The sequence below is a fragment of the Drosophila navojoa genome, chromosome 5 (genome assembly GCF_054131105.1).
Source record: "Drosophila navojoa isolate 15081-1374.11 chromosome 5, UAZ_NAV_1.0, whole genome shotgun sequence".
NCBI lineage: Eukaryota > Metazoa > Arthropoda > Insecta > Diptera > Drosophilidae > Drosophila > Drosophila navojoa.
This window is the reverse complement of record NC_142893.1, coordinates 923824-944703: the sequence shown is the minus strand read 5'-3', so window position 1 is coordinate 944703 and position 20880 is coordinate 923824. Positions and strand designations below refer to the sequence as shown.

The following is a 20880-nucleotide window of genomic DNA, read 5'->3' as shown; positions in this document are numbered from 1 at the left end:
TCACAACGGCTTAGCTGAAGCACTCACCTGCCGTGGCGCACACACCCACACACACACGCACATGCACGCACACATTGGCAGACTCATAAATACGCAGTCATGTGTTTATGGTAGATTAAACGTTCTGCTGCCCCAGCTGCAAATGGGGAATAACAGGCACATTTACACACATCCATAAACACACACGCACGCACACACACATCGACATAGCTGCGGCATGTGGCATGCTTGCCTTTGGCTGATATTTTTCCATTTTTACTCTCCCATCTCTCCCATCTCTTTCGCTCGCCCTCACTCTCCCGTACTCTGTTTATAATGTGCAAAAAAGTTGATATTAGTTGTCATGCATAGTCCAAGCGGGCAGGCTGTGACACGCCCACTTGGGCACGCCTAGTTAAATGATTCCGGTTTAATAAATTTGCTTTCAAGTGCTTCGCCTTGAGCTCTGTTTTTAGACTTTCTTTCGCTATTTCTAGCTATTTTTCGAGACATGAATCGAAGTATTCTATATACCAGGCTACACAGATTTCTAAAGCGTGTCTTATCCCCCTCTAGAACCATTAATTTTCCTGTCTTTTGTGGCTGCTCTGACAAAGTCTTTTCATTTCTGTTACAGATTTCCCATTTTCCACATTGTTTTTTCATTTTTTTTCTCTCTCTACCATACAATGCATTGCTCGGTCGTGCATGCCCGTTCGCCTACTTTCTTCTATCCCCAAGTAAGCAGCTCATTTGGCTGGAGCAGCTGCTGCCTTAGATGGCGCCTGGCCAGCCGCACAGCGTGGGCCAAAAGTGAAGCTGAGGATAATCAAGTCTAGACCGGATGCTGCAAATGCGGCACTTAGTTAGCGTTATATCCGGGCCCGACTAGCCGGTATATAGATATATAAATATGTTCATATTATGTATATGCATTTATGTGGTTACGCATATTCATTTACACAAATTTCATTTGAGCTTCCATTAAAGTTTGTCAGAGTTAAGGCCACGCCACATTTGTCATAGACAAACAAGAGCGCTCTCCCTCTCGCTCTCTCTCCCTCTTCCTCTTCCTCTTCTTCTCTATGTGTGACCATTGTCATTAATTATATTTGTGGCATTTGGAGAGGCTCTGCATTTGATGCTGTTCATTTTATTGTCGGTCAACGCCTTGGGCCGGAGCCTTCTGGGCACGTCTCTAATGCAGCTAATGAAGCAGCCCAAATGCCACGCCCCAAGTGACTTGAGTTCGCCGTTTGCGACGCTTTATTAATGAATCACGCCTGCTGAGTCACTTCAAATACCCTTTGCCAGCGAGGGCGTAAGCCCTGTTCGCAATTTGCATATTACGCATACGCCGCGTGTTACGTGGAGATGAAATCGCACATCAAAAGTGGGTGGCATCTGACTGCCAGATACTCGCTCAGCTAGCGGGAAGAAGGTCACTTATAGAGAAATGAAATAGAAGATGATAAATAATATATAAAATATAATTAAATCATATATGTATATCTGAATGGATAATAGAACTATTAAATCAATTGAAGCATTACTGACTGAAGTCAAGCATACTCGATTCCGTTCCTTAAGCTGGAAGAGATTACCAGAGAGTGCTCGTCCATATACTGCTCTAGCATTCAATGGGCGGGCATTGCAATGCAAACTGTAAATGGAAATCGAAAATCACATAAAAATTCCATGAACAAAAATCTGAGAGCGAAAATTATTTTTTGCAGTTCACAGTTTACAGTTCAGAGTTCACATTTATTTTTTAATACGATTTTATTTTTATGTTTTCATAAAAAGAACTTAAAGCGCATAAAAAGGTTCCGTAGAGGGTGCTGCCCACTATTTCCGTCTGTCCAGCCCGAAGCGCTCAAGCGTTTGAATGGCAGACAGGCGCCCCCCTGTCCACTCATCCGCCCCGCTCCACAGCGCCTCTACGTCCCTGGGGCCTGTTATGCGTGCGTGAGTGTGTGTGTGTGCGCTCTAATGCGCCCATTTCCACTTACTTTAATAGTTTTTGTTCTTTTTCGGGCATCAAGCACTTGGCCGCACTCCAGACCTTACTGTGAAAGCCTCTACAGATATGAGTGCTGCTAGTTCCAGTTCGATTTGTTCATTACTGACTCGTGAGCTGAGCAGAAGTCTGCTATAGATCATATTTAAATACTGAAACAGCTCTTCTTATAAATTATTCATTATCATGAATCTCTGGCAGTTCCTTAAAATAGCTTATCACTAAAAATTCATTCACTAGTTCATATGAACCAAGCACTATTTTAAAGTAAATGGCACAGCTGCATATGAAATCACTTCAAAATTATGTACATATTCCCATTTAATCTGGAACATAATCCCGTGAACGAATTTCGAACTAGTTCTCTAGTTGATTCTAATGAACTTTTCCAGTGCAACGTGAACTGAAACAAATTTCACAGCTCTAATAGAAATCTCTCACATATAACGCATGCACAAAGCAGTCACACACACACACACCTGTACACACACACACACACACACACATTGACACACATGGAGACATTGTGTTTATGGCTGTGTTTGACTGCTTGAACTTTTTTGTGTTGGCCTCTGCCCTAACCAGGCATTGATTAAAATGCCACAAACATCTGATTGCTTGAGTATCCCTTTTTAGAGAGACTGTATGTGTGAGTGTGTGTGTGTATTTAATGGTCAGGCAGATTTTTGTTCAAGCACTTTTTTGATTGTTTCTAAGCCAACAGTTTATTGAAATTTTCAACAAGTTTCCTCAGCAGTCTAAGTTGTGCGTGTGTGTGTGTGTGTGTGTGTGTGTGAGCGCGTCTTTTGATGGCACTTAATGACTACATAATGTTCAGTTTGAGTATTCCTGGAATGTGGGCCAAAGCTTTTGGCAAACAGAAATTGTATTTTATTAAAAGCAATTTCAACTTGGCGACAAAATGCCCCAAGAGAACTAGAGAAAGAGACGGCGACAGCGAGTGAGCAGAGAAAGAGCGGGGGTAGTTGGAGCAAAACGTTTTCAAGCACGTCTCGCAACTTGATGTTTTCTAATGGTCGCAGTTGAGAATTATAAATTATGTATGAACAGCAAAAATGCTTGACGACAATTTGTATAATTGCTGAGGAAAACAGATGCGTGACTGACATACATATGGCTGTATATGTATATATGTATAATAATGTATAACTTTGATATCAAATTTTGAATAGATAATGTGTGAGAAATGCATAGTAGACAACGTGCATAAATGGACGACTACTAATTAGGAGGTAAAGCGCTGTCGCTGCTTGCGCCACGCCCATTAACAATGCATTTGCAACACAAAATGTTTATAATTTGATAATACGCCCCGTTGCACAGGGCGACGCCATGCGATGCCCCGATATGCGATGCTAGCTACCTATTTGCACTCCATCAAGTGGAAAATCAAAGCGCAACTGGGCCAAGTCAGCGAGTACCGACTGTGCAATACTCTGTTAAGGCAAGGCATCTAAAATTTCGGAATTATTTAAATGCAAAATTGGAGATGTGACGGGCAAAGTTTAGAGAGGGAGAGCAGCTCTTTCTCCTCTTTTGCGTCTCTCTCTCTGCTCCTACTCTTTATCCTTGTATCTGTTGTTCTCTATCTGTCTGTCTGTTTCCATCTCTGTCTCCCTTTTCCTCACTCTCTTCTCTTTGTTCTTCCGATAATTTCCTTAATGATTCTTGGCATCTCCAGCCTTGGTTTCGGAAAGTCTCCTTAATTCCCTCCTTTCATTATTCTCTTATTCTGGAAATGTAATCGAGACAATGAGGCCTTCATTCATAAAGAAAACTTTGTGCTTCAATCAATCAAATTATTTTTTTAAAGCCCCGTGCAAGGTGGCTTACTTCTCCCTTTCTCTCTGTTTTGGGCATTCTTTTTTCAGCTTACATCTTTACCGCTGATTATGTGTCTCGCTTAAATGCCATGAACTCTGTGAACTGCACATGGAAAGTGCTTCTCACTGTCTCGCTCGCTTACTTTCTCTGTCTATCTCTGCCTCTCCGTCTATCACTGTAACTGACAATCTACCTTCAACTTTCAGAGTAGCTGCTCTGCCTCGATCAAAGAATGAATATGCATTTCGTTCCCATTTACACAGTGCATGAGCGAAGCGTCTTCTTCTTCTCTTGCCTTCACAGGTGGCAGTGGCACAATGCGCTGTGGCAGGCACTGTCACTGACAAAACTGTCGAACTGGCAGCTGGCAGCACTCGAATGTCGCTTTCTATTGGCCATTTTTAATAAGGAAGCATTGGCCAACTGAACTGCCGGCTCATGCTTGGCTGCCCACAGTCGACAGCCAACAGCAGCAACAGCAACAGTGGCAATGACTGTGGCAGTAAAAGTAGCAGCAACTGTGGCATTGACGATGACATGCCTTGGTGGCCAGCTAACAGGCCGCAAACATAGTGCAAACTTTTGCGTTGCCCCACACTCTTCCGTTGTTTGTCAAATAAACAGTCGGAGCTAAACTTTTCGTTCGCTATGCAATTCACCCTTTTAAATAGCGCCAATTCCAAAAGGGGTCGATTCGAGTAGATCAAAGCGAAATACAAAGCAAAAGTTTACTTATAACTTGACTTCGATTCGCCTAAGGACACAAACTTTTCTATTTAGCGTATTGCACGGTGCTTACAGGGTATCAGCAAGTTGTGCACCACAAACCAACAAAATCAAATGTAAAATGCGCCATATGCGACGCCAAGTCAGTCAGGCACACGAGAAGACTAACGAAAAAAAACACAAATTTGTATATACCCTATAAATGGGTAAAAGCTGTGATTGGGTTGGCCAAAGAGACAGAGAGAGAGGGGGAGTGATAATGTGAAGAGAAATTAAATATTATGTATCACTAATTACAATAACGCACTTGTCATGGAAGTTCCGCCATTAAGATTTTGTCAAGCGGTACTCAAAACGCAATCCTTCAATTGGTTTATTAAAGGATATCTTCAAGTCGCACTTACACTGTGAACTTGTTGCTGTTGTTGTTGTTGTTGTTTAGCTATTGGCAATCTCAGCTTAACTTCCTGCTGCCAAACACACAGCTTCAACCGCCACGAGCTGTGAATTCCTCTGCGCCTGACTCCCAATTCTTTTTTGCAGCTCAATTTTCATACACATACACATACAAATATATATGTATATATATATATATGTATATGTATTTTGTATTGGCACTGGCAAAGCAATCAATAAGCTCGCGTATCCGCTATGCAAAGTGGTTGAACGCATAGCTAAAAGTTGATTTTATTCTACTTTTCTATCGGCAGTCCGTGAGATATCAAATCGCAGCGCTCAAAAGTAGGCAACGAAAATTTTGCCAATCAAATGCCATGGCGCCATTCGAGGCGCTCGAAAGTAGGCAACGGAATTTTGCAGCTGGGCGCAATTAAAGCAGACGCATTAATGAAGGACACTTGAAAGAGTGCCGTTACGAGTGGTGCTTAAGCCGATGCCTGGAAAAGTTGAGCGTATCGGGTATTGGGGCCGTTCTGGATTTATTTATGGCCAAGCCCCTGCCCCACATTGTAAAAGGCTCAAAAGATAAGAGCCGGCCTAAAAAGGCAATCGCTTCAATATTGTCAAAGAGTTTCTGATTGAGCTCCGGGAGTGTGAGAGGGGAGTCGAATGCCAAATGCCCTAACAGACAGTTAAAGGGATTAATAACGAATAAATATATTTACGCGAGGGTGAAGCTCCCAAAGTGTTTGAAGTTTCATTTATGGATGTTCAGAGTGTGGTATGGTCGAATATTAAATGCTCTTGTCGAACTGTAGAAGGGCTCATTAACACATACTTAAGAGGCTTGATTTTCTTAAGAGAAAATGCTTAAATAAGCTTGTCTCTCCATAGCAGAAGTAACAGTTTTTATTGGCCAATCTCAATTGAATGCTTGAACAGCCTAAGCACAGCACAAATCGAAATCAGATTTGAATAATGTTTCACTGCTTCAATGTTTGTACAAATCGTGTTTTACACTCCGCGGATGTTTGTTTACATGACCAACAAATTGGCTACGAGCTTCATCAAAGCAAACGAGAAACGGAGGAAGCGAGAGAAGACATAACAGCCGCCTGCCCATCGAAGCTAACGATTTGAACATTATATAATATTATCGTAATCCTGATTGTGATGACACTTATCAGCGGCTCATCAAGGCGGAGCTATAGGCGGCGACATGGCCCGCAGCAGCAGCAACAACAACAACAACAACTTCAACTTGCTGCCCGATGCCAGCCAGACAGACAAATCTCTTTATAAGCATCCGCTGGCTTGGCCAAGCTTCACTGTAGCGCCCACAAAAAAAAAATCAACTCGGGTCAACAGGATGCGGCGCAACATGGCCTGGGGAGGGGCTTTGGCATGGGCGTATTTCTTGCACGTTCTCGAGCTGACAAAGAGAGTATATTCGCTTCTGCTTTCCCAGCAAATATATGCCTTGAATTTCAGAATTTTAAATTGCGGGGTTATGCAATACGAACGAGAATCACGCAATCAGTTATGCTCGACTGCAGAAGTATTTCTGCTTTTTTTTCTATTCTCACTTTAAACATTTTTTATTTGTTGGCATTTCGCAATTTATTTTAAATTTCTTTCACTCGATGCGGGAGCGAGGGACTTCGCTTTTACTTTGTCCTTAGTTGATGTTCTGGTTGTTAAATGTTGTTGTTGTTGTTGTGGCGGATCTACGCCTCGGCCAACCTGCCCGGACTCAGTGTATGTTTGTCTCGCTTTCCCTTTCACAGTATATCTCTCTCTTTCTCTGTCTTTATTCTTTGTCCATCGCTCGGTCTGTCTGTCTGTTTGTCAACGCCGCCGGCTGCTTCGTGTTGCTCTTTTCCGGTTTGCACTTTGAGAAATTTTCCACCAATGCTTTTCATTTTCATTTTAATTCCCAACACAAGATAAATTCATTTTACACGAGGTTACTTTGAACAGTTTCCAAATGAAGATAAAAAGTAGAAATTGTGGTTAAAAACGTTTTCTAACAGATTGACCATATATCTGAAACTGCCCTCGTTATTATATAATAATAATAAAATTCACATAAAGTTTTAAATTTTCAGTAAACTTTATTTAACGCCAAAGCTTCCAAGAACCAACACAAATCGCAAAAATCATGGCAATGTCAGTTACAGGGTTATATTACCTGTAATTTACGTCAATCAAAGGAAATCATCATCTTCAGAAGTTTATTAATGTTACCGTTTTTTCTCGCTTTTTGTGTGAATGAATGAATTCTGAGAATTTGAAGATTTTCAGAATAAGTTGTAGCTAAACTTGAAGTGTGTTTTCTGAAATAGAAGATTCGCTATAAATATCCTAGTTTTGTGTGAACGTTAAGTGCGCAATTTGTGAGAATTTCGTTCAGTTTGCCAAATGAATTGCTCTTTTGTTGCTATTCAGATGCCTGTACTCGTTGCTGATCCCAGCTTTGTTTTCGTTTTTGATAAATGCTTACGTTTGACTTACGCTCTTCCCTTACGCTGTTCCCATTGCTCAGTGAGACTGTATTGTAATGTGCGTGTAATGCGCTGCTTCCCATTCTGTTCACACAGCCAGCAATTGTTCCCATTTCTATTTTTAAAGCTGTTCCCATTGCCATCAGCTGAGCCAATTGCAGCAGTACCCCTTCTGTATTTATAGCTGTTCCCATCTTTGTTTTTGTTTTCGCTTGTGTCTCATTTCTCATTTCGCTCGTCTTTAAGTTGTTGTCGTTGTGCGTGCTGGCGGCTTTTGCCACAATGCTTGTTATGCTGTTCCCATTTGCGCCCATTGCTGTTCCCATCTCCGATTCGGTTTCTGTTTCTCTTTCTGTTTATTTGTGTGTCTCTCGGCGCGTTCCTGTCGTACGTTTTACAAGTTTCTTTTGTTGTTATTTTTGTTGTGTGCGTGGCCTTTGTAATGCTCGGAATGTTGTTTGTGATTTTCTTGCAATTTTTTGCTTCCTGGAAGGATCGGGGCCAGTCGTTGGCGTATTTTTTACTTGCTCCCTTTTGTTGGCTCCGCAGCACCGTTAAATTCAGCCACGCGTAAAGCGCGCTTTATGAATTTCTGTGCGCTTCTCTCTATTACGTCTAGTACTTCGTCTTCTTGCAGCATCATTTTTATATTTATTTGTCGACTTTTGTGCTTAACGGGCATGTGCTGTGCCTCGGGCAGTCGGAATGTTATAGCTAGTTACTTTTGCGTTGGCGGCCTTTGGCTATTTTCTAGCTACATATATGCATGCTTAAAGTAAGATTTAATGAAAGTAAACTTAAAGGTAAAATGAAATATTTTATTAAAAAAAAAATAATAATAATAAAAATTGATAGATAGTAGATAATAAAAGTGAGTAAATAAATAAAAATTAAAAAAAAATTAAAACAACAATTTTTTAAAAAGTAATAAGCAAATATAATAATATATAAATGAAAATAAATTGAGATTTTTTTTTCTTAATTTTCAAAGCCAACAGTAAGAAATAACTAAATTAATTATGAATATTTTTATAATTATTTATATTTTCTCTACTCTTTGCTCTCCATTCAACACAGTCACACTGTCAACACTGTTGCTGCTAGTCAAGCAGCTAGCGAAGCGCTAAGAAATACGGAGAAAAAGAGAGAGAGATAGCAGTGTGAGCAGTGTGAGACAGTATCAAGCAATCTCATACTTGCAGCTGCCAGCAGCTGGTGCTTTGGGCATTCGTGTTTATTAAGTCTAACTCAATTTTGTGTGAATTTTATTTATTTTAATTTTCTGTTGTGTTGCTGCTGCTGCATACATTAAAGGGCGCAGCGAACTGTTTCCGTTTCCGTTTCCGTCGAGCGATGCTGATGCTGATGATGACGGTGATGGTGATGATGATGATGCTCAAATAGGATTCATCTACAACAATTGCTGAACTGTTTGCTTTTTTTTCTTCTAGCCTCAAGGTGTGCAGATTTGTTGTTGTTGTTGTTGTCGTATCAGTTGTAATTACACACTTAGCAATTTAGAGACGACTCTCTGCGTGTGCTGCTGCTTGTGCTATGAAGTTTTTAATTAAAACTTTGATAAATAAGCTCAATTTATCTGTCAAAGCTGTTGCTGCTCTCCCTCTTCCTTCCCCTCTGTCTCTCTTTGACAATGCAGATTTCTCATTTGTATTGAAATACGTCCGGGCAAATAGGTGCACAAATTCCAGGCACGTTACAATCTTTGAAGTAGCTAATGAATTTTCCGCTTAAAGCCCATGTAAACAGAATTCATGAATACGAAAATTGTGATGCATGCTAATTATGCATAAGACAGAGAAGTAACCAAAGTATATATGTATACATATACATATATATATATTTCTATATCACAAACTCATTTACTTCCCTGGAATATACTCTATGTATTTTTTTGCTAACAAATGATTTATGCGCATGGCAAAAGCTGTTTGTGTGCGGCTTTTCCCTAGAAACAATTCCCATGCTAAGCTCATAGAAAAATAATTAAATTGCAATTATCTTTATTACAATTTATGTGAATGCGGAAGTTCGGGTTACATACATATATAGATATACTGTATTTATTTATACAAAAAGTGCTTCAATGTCATAGAAAAGAAATACTTTGTGTACATCTAGTTGTCCCTTTCTCTCCTGCTTTTGGCTCTTCTTCTTTCTTTGTTAAGGTATGCCTACTAAACTTGGCATTAAGTGGTAAATGATTTGTTGATTAATATATTTTAAGATGATTTTTTATCTACCCATCTTTTATGTAGTATATTATCAATCCAGCGAAATTTTACATACATATCTTAGCAACTCATAAGAATAGGGAAATTCTGAATAGATCTACTTAAATTGAAATCAAGTTCTTTTCAGTATATTCTCGCATATATTGGTTATTTTAAATATATGTATGTATTTTCTCCTTGTCCTCGTCACGTGAAGTACAATTTAATATTCGTTCATATACGTAAATTTATATCCTTTTAACGCTTCGCTGCGCCCTTTGAAATATCATAAAATGCAATTTTTAGAACAGTTTCTATTACAGCGGACTCGGGCACAGATACTTATACATACATATATACATATGTAAGTATGTATGTATATGTATTTATGTATGTATATATCTATATATTCACGTCATTTACACTGTGCACATTTGATAAATGCAAGCAACACTTATCTCTGTGTGCGTGCGGTTGTGTCTGTGTGTGGGCGTGTGGTTGTGTGTGTGTGGGCGTGTGTCTTGCAACAATTTGTCATTTGGCTGTGTTGTTTGAGTTCATGTATGCTCTATTATGATCAATTTTTATTGCACTTGTCATACTTGAGCAAACACAAATGAATTGCCCAAATTGCTAGAAACACACACAAGCACAACCACACTCACACACACAGACACACTTACTCAGTTTCACCTCTTTAAGTGGGTCAAAGTTGTGGCCAATGCAATCCTTGGCGTAAAAACTGCGCACACATTTGGCTTTGTGTATGCGATTAACCTACATGGCGCACACACACACACACACACACGCACACACACTCACACATGTGACTGAAGCTAACGTCGAGTTGCTTCTCGAGAGCCCCGTTCGCTGGCTTTTTGTGGACTGTGGGTACGTGCGGCAGCATCAAAGGCCATCGCAATGTCTGCGCTGCGATGCCGATGATAATGATGACGATGTGCCTGGCGACGATAATGATGATGCTCATATGCCCGAACCGAGAGGACACGAGGCGAGGGGCACAAAGGAGCGCAGTCAACGTCTTCTCTGGCCCGTGTTTGTGTTCAATTTGCGGTGGCCACAGTCTGTGGCAGCTGTGCGTTGACAGTCGATGACGTCACCGACAGCGTACGTGACGTGACATGCAACATGGACAACTAGTTGGGCGAACTTAACTATTCCGCTAGCTGCCTGGATGGCTGCTGGGCGCGATTGCAATGAAGCGAAGCAGCTGCAAAATTTCATTTTGCGCCTGATTAACTTTTTGCATTCATTTTAGTGCTAGCCACGACTACCCGCCCCCCGCGCCCCACTGCTGCCCTCTAGCTTCTAGCACCCGCCCACACAGTTTGCTGACCTTTTTTATTATTTCTTTCTTTCTTTCGTGCTTTTCACTTTGCCCGTTGGCTTTTACGCTTCGATTGCAATCAAATTTATTAGATCTTTCGAACCGCAAAACTCGTCTTGCAAAAAGTTCCAGGAATGAACCTTTTTTTCCATTTTAATGCCCTGCAATTTGGATATATGTTGCAGGAGACGATATGGAGCTCGTTACATGATATGGAGAAGTGTCACCTAGAGAGTTCCAACAAAATTAATAGACTAAATGGGGAGCACATGAGAGATAATGCCGGGTATCTGTTAGTCAGTCAACATTTGCCTTTCTCTCCTTTCGTAGTGCTGCCTGACTATTTTACATACGTTGCTGGCAGCAAATGCTGGGTATGAGCTAGTCTATCAAACACTTGCTTCTGTACGACTTTCACTTTGATTCAAAGGACAAATGCGATTGGATAAGTTGTAAACTGATTGCAGAGCTGTAAGCCGATAAAGTAAGTAAATTATAACACAAATGCTGGGTATCTGGCAGTCAATCAACATAATCCCGAGCATTTCTATTTGCCCCTTTTCAAAAAGTGTTTTCTGATTACAATATAAAATTTCCCTCACAGATGAGTTGGTCTTAGATTATAGCAGCTCAGAGTAAAAAGCCCGTAAATCCCATAAGTAATACTGGATATCTGCCAGTCAGTCATTGGGTGCGGAATACAGAAATGTTTTCTTGATGAGCAGAGATAAATGCGATTGCATTATTACTGATTGTAAACCGTATTTTAGGTGAGGAAATTAATATAGATTACGACTAATGGGTATCTACTAGCACATCAGCAATAGTATAGACAGTTTGCCTTGATTTTTCGCCAACTTCAGCTAGATTACAATGCAGTCGATGAACCGAAAGTCTATCGCTGATTGTATACGATGATTACTGAATGAAGAATATAATGGGTATGTACTAGCTCATCAGACTTCTGTCCTTGCAACTCTAGCTTTGATCTGTCGCAACGATTTCCACAAATTTAATTATGAACAATTCAAATCCAATTAGCTGCCCAAGCAACAAATTGCAACAGCCATGCGAAATGCTGCTCATCGAGTTGGCCAAGACTCAAGCAGCTGCATTAGAGGAAGTACCAACTGAGCAAGAAGAAGAGGCAGAAGAAGAAGAAGAAGAAGCACTCAGCAATGCGCTGGAAGACGGCAAAATTTTGCAGCGCAGCTCATTTGGCAGCTAAATTTAGGTAGCTCAACAAAAGTTTTTAATAACACTTAAGGCAACAGCAGCAGCGAGCGAGAGAGAGAGAGGGAGAGAGGGCGCAGCTACCCTACTCTGCAGTCAACCCCATGCTCTTCTCTGTGATTAGTATAAATAAGTATCAGTTAGTGACCCATTTTCTGCACACCATTGAACCAGAAATAAAAGGCTTCCAATGCTGCCTGGGCTCAGGCCGCCTACCTTTTGCCTGCCTGTGTGAGAGAGAAAGAGAGAGAGAGAGAGAGAGACACTGTGTGTGTGTGTATCTGCCATCATCATTAACTGGTTTAATGGCAGGACTGCTGGCTTCGGTTTTTAGTCAGCCTCTGACTTACGGAGCTCAACTACAACTAAGTTATGCTACAGCTGCACATACACACACACACTGACACACACACACACACACACACATGCACACGCATACACTAGGCTCATTAAATAATTTGTTTATTGCTGCTTGTGGTCTCTGACTCCATTAAGAGTACAAATTAATTGCACTTAATTTGCTCACAGTTTTTAGCCATATGCTCGCTCTCTCTCCCGCTCTCTCTCTCTCTCACTCTGCCTCTGTATGCAACAATAAAAAGCGGATTTTATGATTTAAGCGCCACAAATGCCACATGGCATCCACATAAACAAAAAATATGCTTAAATTAAATGTAATGAGGCTGAAACTATAAATCGAACTATTTATACCCTGTACTTGGACAGAAGATGGCTTGAACGACTTGAACTGAGCAGGGTTGAAAATATATTATATAGAAATATAAATTAGAATATATAATGAATTAAGCTGACAATAATCATGATATTAGCAATGCCAATGATGATGGGATTAAGATGAGAATTATCGTTAGGTAAAGGACAAAGCTGAGGACGGAAGAATAATGATTAATATGCAATAATCATTAAGAGCTTTGCAACCATAATAAGACTAATGCTGAGGTGCCTCAAAATCGATTTATTATCAGTGACTTCTGATCAAACTGTCGCAATTGAGCTACCCCATTTCAGGGGCGGGCATAACTTTCGAATGCCTTGACCGCAAATCGTTTTAGCTTCTGCCGCCGCTCGGCCGCCATAATTAATTGCTGCTGTAATGAGTTAGCAACAAAATTGGCCGAGAGCGAAGTAAACAGTAAACGCAGCGATGCTTTAAGCCATAAACAGTTTAGCCGAGAGGCTGGCAAAATATTTAACTCGACGCGACTCGACTCGGCTCGACTGCAGCAATGTGCGAGGCGAGGGCTGTCAGTCAAGGCGATCAGGCGGAAATAGTAGTTAATATCTAACACACACACACACACATACACATGCAACTATGTATCTATAAGTATATATATGTATATGTATCTGAGTGGGTTGCCAACTTCTACATGATACAGCTGCGACTCTCATCTATCTCGGCGCAGGCATTTTAATAAACTAGGCTAATGAATATTTATAAATTTTACATACGTGTGTGTGTGTGTGGTTACACATGTGTGTGTGTGTGCAGTTCCATTAGCTGTTGCTGTGTTGTTCAGCATTTGCTTTCAGCTGTTGCCAGACGCATAAGTCGTGGTCAGGCCCCGCACATATTGTATATATGACAATGTCAGCTCTCTAATCCCCCTATATATGTGTGTGTGTGCGTGTGGGTGTGCGTGTGTGTGTCAGAGTTGAGTTTTTAAGCCTTAGTGCTCGTCTGTCGGTTTTTATCGTGCTCTGCGTTGGGGCATGACGATTGTTGTTGCACACAAAGCAATCCTTGAGTGCAGCTCCATTATTGTGCCACTTCTTGGCAAACAAGCTGCACAGCTGGAAACGGGGTATATTGGCTTGCACGCATATAAAGACAGAGACTATTGCAGTTGCATTGCAATTGCCATAAAGTGGAATACAAGTAAATGTTTCCACCAGAAATGAGCTCTATTAAGTAGTCAAGCCTTATCGGCTTGCGCTCTTGGCAGAGCATCTGGCAGCCGGTGAGCGCCCACTTTGCGGCTGGCTGAGGTGACAAATGTGCTTTTGATGACATTTTGAATGGCATCGTGTTTGCCCAGCCAATGCCAGCATTGTAATCTGTAAGCAGCTCTCAGTGGCGCACCGCAGCCATCAATAGGAAATGGCAGCCGTCAAGCCTAACTGGCTGCCTAATGCTCGCTTAGCTGGGCAGAGGTGTCTGCATACGCAGATGAGTCGTAGACACCCCAAATGTCAAGCAGACTAGGAGTAGTTGCGCCAGAGAGTGGAGCTAGCCAGAGCTTCTTGGGCAGCATCAACTCGCTTCGAGTCTGTGAGCGAGCATACAAAAATCTGTCAAACATGTGGCCAAAAGAAAAAAGAATATGGCCGAAAACAAAAGTTGATTGCACATAAAAAAAATGGTATATGAAAAGGGGGAAAAGTCTCACATCTTATTTTTTCAGCGAGGCGAAAAAAAAACTCATACAAACAAAAGTTTTTTTTTATTTTTTGAGCCTGGCACACGAAACGTAAGAAGGAAATGTCAACAACAGCCATATTTTTGAACTTCTTCTTCTTCTGCTGCTTCTTCTTTTTATTATTATTTGTGGCTGAAGAAACAGCAGAGAGAAAAACAAGAAATTAATTCAAGTTTTGCAGTCGTTGAGTTGCTTTAAAATGTAAAGCGAGACGAAAGGCGAAGGGCATGGAGCGTGAGGTGAGTGGGGAGGGGCGAGGGCGATGACAACACAATGCAAAGTTCACTTCAGCAATTCACAATTGTTGTTCCAGTTGTTGTTGTTGTTGCACAGCTGGTGTCTTGTTCGCTATCCGTGTGTAGGCCTAGTAGATTTAATTAAAATTTTATATAGCAAAACATGGCAAAGGTTGCGCTCAACTTTTAGCTGTCTTTGCCCTTTGCCCTGTCCCCTGCTGCCTCTCCCTCTCCCTGTCCCGCTCCTTGCCTGTGAAGCGAATCGAATTAATTTTGCTCAAGAACTTTCACTTTGAAGCCATGCGCAAAAAGATGGACAAATTGAAATCATAGCTTAAATTATAACTATTATTATAAGTGTTATTATTAGAAAGGGTTGATACTTGAGTCGGTCTCCCTCCGCTCTTGGCCCTCCAGCAATTTGAAATAGCAGGTATAATTATACCTTTCAGCTGAGCAATTTTCATGGAAACTTGATATATACCTGGTAAAGCTGACATCTGGCAAAATATTGAAATATTAAGTATACGCCTGAGCGCAGGTGCAAGCAAACTCAATGTAATTGCTGGCCCTTTGCTCAATTGAATTTCTTGAAAGTTGAAACTTTCTCTGAAACTCTGAATGAGCTGAATAAATATGCATTAGAAATAGAAATAAATATGCATTTAATAATCCAATAAAATATAGCCAAATCATCTCCAGCTAACTCCAATGCTGCTGGAAATGATACACAAGACACAGTCTAAATGGGTCTAATGAGCCTCTTCCAGCATTTCTAGTCGCAAATGCTCTAGTCATGCTCGTATGTGTGCATGCCCTCTTTATTGCAGGCCACCTCAATGCCTCAGATCATCTGCCGTCAATAAAACAGCGAGATTCGCTCGCAGAATAACCTTGAAGTTGTGTATGTAGAGTCTCTTTGAAATGCGCTCAACTGGTTGACCTTGCAATAGAATTTTGTAAACATGTTCCCTCTGAGAGTTTTAGTATACCTGCTGCCCTATGCTGCTCGCCTGATACTTTAGGGGATTTTAGGCTAATATTTGACTGCTGCTGATGTCTGATGAGCCTCGCAAATGCTCTAGTCATGCTCGTATGTATGTATGCATGTCCTCTTTATTACAGGCCACGTCATTGCCTCAGATCATCTGCCGTTGTGTATGTAGAGTCTCTTTGAAATGCGCTCAACTAGTTGACCTTGCAATAGAATTTTGTAAACATGTTCCCTCTGAGAGTTTTAGTATACCTGCTGCCCTATGCTGCTCGCCTGATACTTTAGGGGATCTTAGGCTAATATTTGACTGCTGCTGATGTCTGATGAGCCTCGCAAATGATCTTGTCATGCTCGTATGTATGTATGCATGTCCTCTTTATTACAGGCCACGTCATTGCCTCAGATCATCTGCCGTTGTGTATGTAGAGTCTCTTTGAAGGCTCTCAACTGGTTGACCTTGAAATAGAATTTTGTAAACATGTTCCCTCTGAGAGTTTTAGTATACCTGCTGCTCTATGCTGCTCGCCTGGTACTTTAGGGGATTTTAGGGTAATATTTGACTGCTGCTGATGTCTGATGAGCCTCTTCTTCTTCTCTACTCCAGTCATGGTTATATGTATGTATGCCCTCTTTATTACAGGCCACGTCATTGCCTCAGATCATCTGCCGTCAATAATTCACAGAGACTCACTCATTGAAGGCTCTCAGCTGGTTGACCTTGAAATGGAATTTTATAAAAATGTTCCCTCAGAGATTTCTAGTATACCTGCTGCGCTTTGCTGCTCGCCTGGTACTTTTGGGTGTTTTTGGTTAAAATTCGACTTTCAGCGCAACGTGAGTGTCATGGAAATTATGCTCACTGATTTTTGGACTATTTTCTGTATCCTGCGGCAAACAGCTGTTCGCTTGTTTATTGAACGCAAATTAACAAAACATAAACAATGATTCTGCGAAAATGGACGGCCTCCCGAAAGTATGCCACACTTATTAGCGATAAACATTTACAGCCCAAAAGTATGCAATACAAAATTTTTGCACACAAAAATATTTCTTCAGCAACTTTCTGCGAACTTCTGTTTGCCTGGTATTTGACTGACAATTACGTACAAACTCAATGCAGAGCGAAATCTGCTGCGCTCGCAAGTAAGCAATACGATATTTCTACTAATTTTTTGGTCTGCCTTCTGCGACCTTCTGCTCGCCTGGTGTTCGAGCCGAAATTAGCTAATCGCAGTGCACTGCTGTGCACAGCTAAGTTAGCCAGCGCGCCCAAACGGGCAGAATAAATACCTAAGAAGCACACAAAGGGGTTGCCAGACTAAATAAAAAAATAAAAAAATGGTCTGCGAAACCAACTGCCCTCGTCGGTATGCAACAGTTCTTGTTTTTTACACATGAAATGTTATGCCCAAAAGTATGCAACACCAAATTGTAAATAAAAACGCAATGATTTATTTTATAATTTGATCTGTTTATTTAAAATATTTCGCTTACAAATTAAGAACATTTTATGTTTAAAATCTGTTTATTCCTATATTAAGTCGAGTGTCCTTAAAAGCAAAGCCAAGATTATAGGTTTATATCATACAGGTAGAGGCATATACAGTTAATATAAATCTATCTAGAGTTAGAGAAATTAATTCTTTCAAGTATTCCAATTTCATTCGCTGTGTGCGGGCAACATCTCAGAATTAATAGCAGAATTAATAGCTAATAAGCACACAAAAGGGTTGCCAGACTAAATAAAAAAATAAAAAAATGGTCTGCGGAACCAACTGCCCTCGTCGGTATGCAACAGTTCTTGTTTTTTACGCATGCAATTTTATGCCCAAAAGTATGCAACACCAAATTGTAAATAAAAACGCAATGATTTATTTTATAACTTGATCTGTTTATTTAAAATATTTTGCTTACAATTTAAGAACATTATATGTTTAAAATCTGTTTATTCCTATATATTTGACTTACAAAAGAATTTCCAGCTTAAAAATAGATTGAAATTCAACTTAGATTGATTATTTACAGTTATTGTAGCTTAACAATAAAATTCATTAAACATGAGGATCTCTATATTAAGTCGAGTGTCGTTAAAAGCTAAGCCAAAATTATAGGTTTATATCTATACAGGTAGAGGTATATACAGTTAATATAAATCTATCTAAAGTTAGGTAAATTAATCCTTTCAAGTACTTCAATTCCATTCGCTGTGTGGGGGCGACATCTCATCATTGGCCAGAGCTGAGGGAGTATAAGAGATATATGTATATTTAGTAATGAATGATAGGAGTATATTTTCGTTGACTTACCTTCACATACATACGAAGACAAGACGTAGTGCGGCCGCTGTCCACAATTTTGACTATTTTCACTATTGCTGCCTTTGCTCGTCACTTCATGCACCGTCAGACAGAGTCCTAAATGCAAATAGAATTTAATATATGATATATATATATACAATATTAAAAATACTTACATCACTTGGAATTTATCGCCACATAGCATAGAGTTCTTCGACTCCATCTCCTTTTCATTCAGCATCAGGTAGGGCAGCAGAGCTGCAGTAAGGCTTCCGGTGGTATTTCTGAAAGTATTTGAAATATATAGATAAAATACATTAGTTTCAGTCACGGCCAATTGATAAACGAGTCATTAAATATGGGCATTCATTGGTCATGGCCAAAATGTTCGAAAGGCTCTGAGCTGCTTTGCATGACCTTGACTCGGGTGCCTCATGCTCAATTGATGAGCATGATTAACTCTTTCGACTTGTTTGGCCTTCGAAATTCTGTTTACTGAAAATCTGCTTTTATAAATTTACAAAAAATTTGCTTAAGCCTGAATTCAGCAAATATCCGAACTTTGATAGGCTACAGCTCAATTGAATTTCATTAAGAGAGAGAGAGAGAGAGAGAAAACATTTGGAAGAGCCAACATTTGCTGCAAGCATACATACATATGTATGTATATTAGGTATACGCCCAGTGGGCTACAATATGATTCAATGTATAGGCTGCTGCATGCGGTTGATTCTCGTTTCGAGCGAAACCTATGCACAAGTGCTAAAAGTTCGTCTAAATAGTAATATACTAATTATGCACACACATATTTGGGTACTCAAAAGTTGTTTATACGCAAAATTGGTTTCTGGTTTGATGTTTGATGCACACTCTAATCTTTTTCAATCAAGTTAGATGCTAAGCAATTTGAGTCAACTAATTAAATCATCCGACGCATATTTGAGCGAGAGAGAATGCGCAGAATTTTCATAACAAAATTTTCTAGCGAAAAAGTGGAAAACCAAAACAAACTAAAATAAATTAGCATGAATGTGCTTGACTCGTGTGGGGTCTGCCAGCCAGATATTTGCAAAGTTTCGACGAGAGATGAGCTGTGTTGCTGGTGCAACTGTAACTGTTACTGTTAACAGTGACTGCTAAACTGTGACTGGTATTTCCTGCGAGTTTGTTTCATGAGCTAATCTGTCACAGAGCCGAGCTGAGCTCTCTATGATTAGACGATTACAATCATATATATAGATGCTAGTTACAGTTACTACTACTGTAATATGCAATATCAACTGTGACTGCTGCCACATCACAGTTAGTGCAGCTTAAGCTTAATTTCGAATACCACATACGTATTGTACATCCCTCTCATACTTAATTAAATGCACACACACTCCCCACTCCCGCTCTGTCCGTCTCGCTCGCTCTGTGTTATGTTTGCTCTATCATAAATGCCATGCGATGCGAGCATCCAATTTGCATCTGCGCATTGTGCAACTCATGTAATTTGCCAGGTAACTGGTGCTCAATTGCCTTCCGAGGACAACTTCAACAAATTGCCAGGCAAGGAGACAAAGCCAAAGCACATACGAGGCCAGCTGAAGACACAGATACGTGTGTACGTATGTGTGCATGCATATGCTATTCCAGTTCCAGTTAAAGTTGCAGCTGCACAGTTGCAGTTGCAGCTGCAGCTGCTGCAGTTGTTAAACTATTTTCAAATTTATCCAATTGCTCGCTCTTCGGCCCTGAGCGCCGCTTGACAACTTGTTTCGGTGTTAGCCAAGTGGCAATTGAGTCTTTTATGTGCTCGTCCAACAAGTGCAAAGGGGGAGTATAGGCGGGGTGAGAGGAAGAGAGAGAGAGCCTTTAATTGACTACTATTCCTCGCTCAGGGAATTATGGTCTTTAATCTATATTCTTAGCTCTTTAAGCTTGTAATTTCTCATTGCGCAGCTGAATATACCCGATCCGATGCTTGCTCTACTTATGACATGCCCATGAAAAATTTGCTTAGCTTTTAGTATGATCTGCATTCAAAAAGCAATTAACACTTCGTCCATATCCTGGGCATAAATAATCGAAAAATTTGTCTGATGCTCTCTGAACACGTTCGATCCGGCTGCTGCTCCTGCTGCTGCTCCTGCTACTGTTCCCGTTCAGCTGATTGCATCAAATTGCATTTGCCGGCTAACGTAATTAGACCACGCTGCAATTGCAATTAGACAGACAGCAGGTGGTGCAGGTGGTGCAGGTGGTGCTGCTCAGCCTTTGACAAGGTAGCTCACGCTTCTGCACTTCTGCAGTCAGGTAAAAAGTGACTTTAAGGCGGTTGCTTTAATGGCAAATTGAATTGGCTGCAGCACTTAGCATGTGCATTGCAATGGAATACAGTTAGTCAGACAAATAAATGTATGGAGTGAGTGCAAAAAGAGAGAGAGAGAGAGAGAGGGCAGAGAGGGCAGAGTTACCGAGGGCTTCTTAGCTGCATTTGCCTTTCGAAAGGTTTATTTGCAATTTTCCTCAACATTTTTGCAACTTTCATTGCTCGCAAATTCGTGCGCTCCAATGGCGCACACACTTATCCGCAGTCGTGTGTGAGCAGCTGTGTGTGTGTGTGCTGGATTATGATACCCTGT

General features: G+C 40.6%; 1 protein-coding gene across 1 annotated transcript in view; it reads left to right on the top strand.

Moving 5' to 3' along the window:
* Positions 1-20880, top strand: part of LOC108653539 (GTP-binding protein Di-Ras2) — a 49422-nt gene that overhangs the window by 2677 nt on the left and 25865 nt on the right. The window lies entirely within an intron of this gene.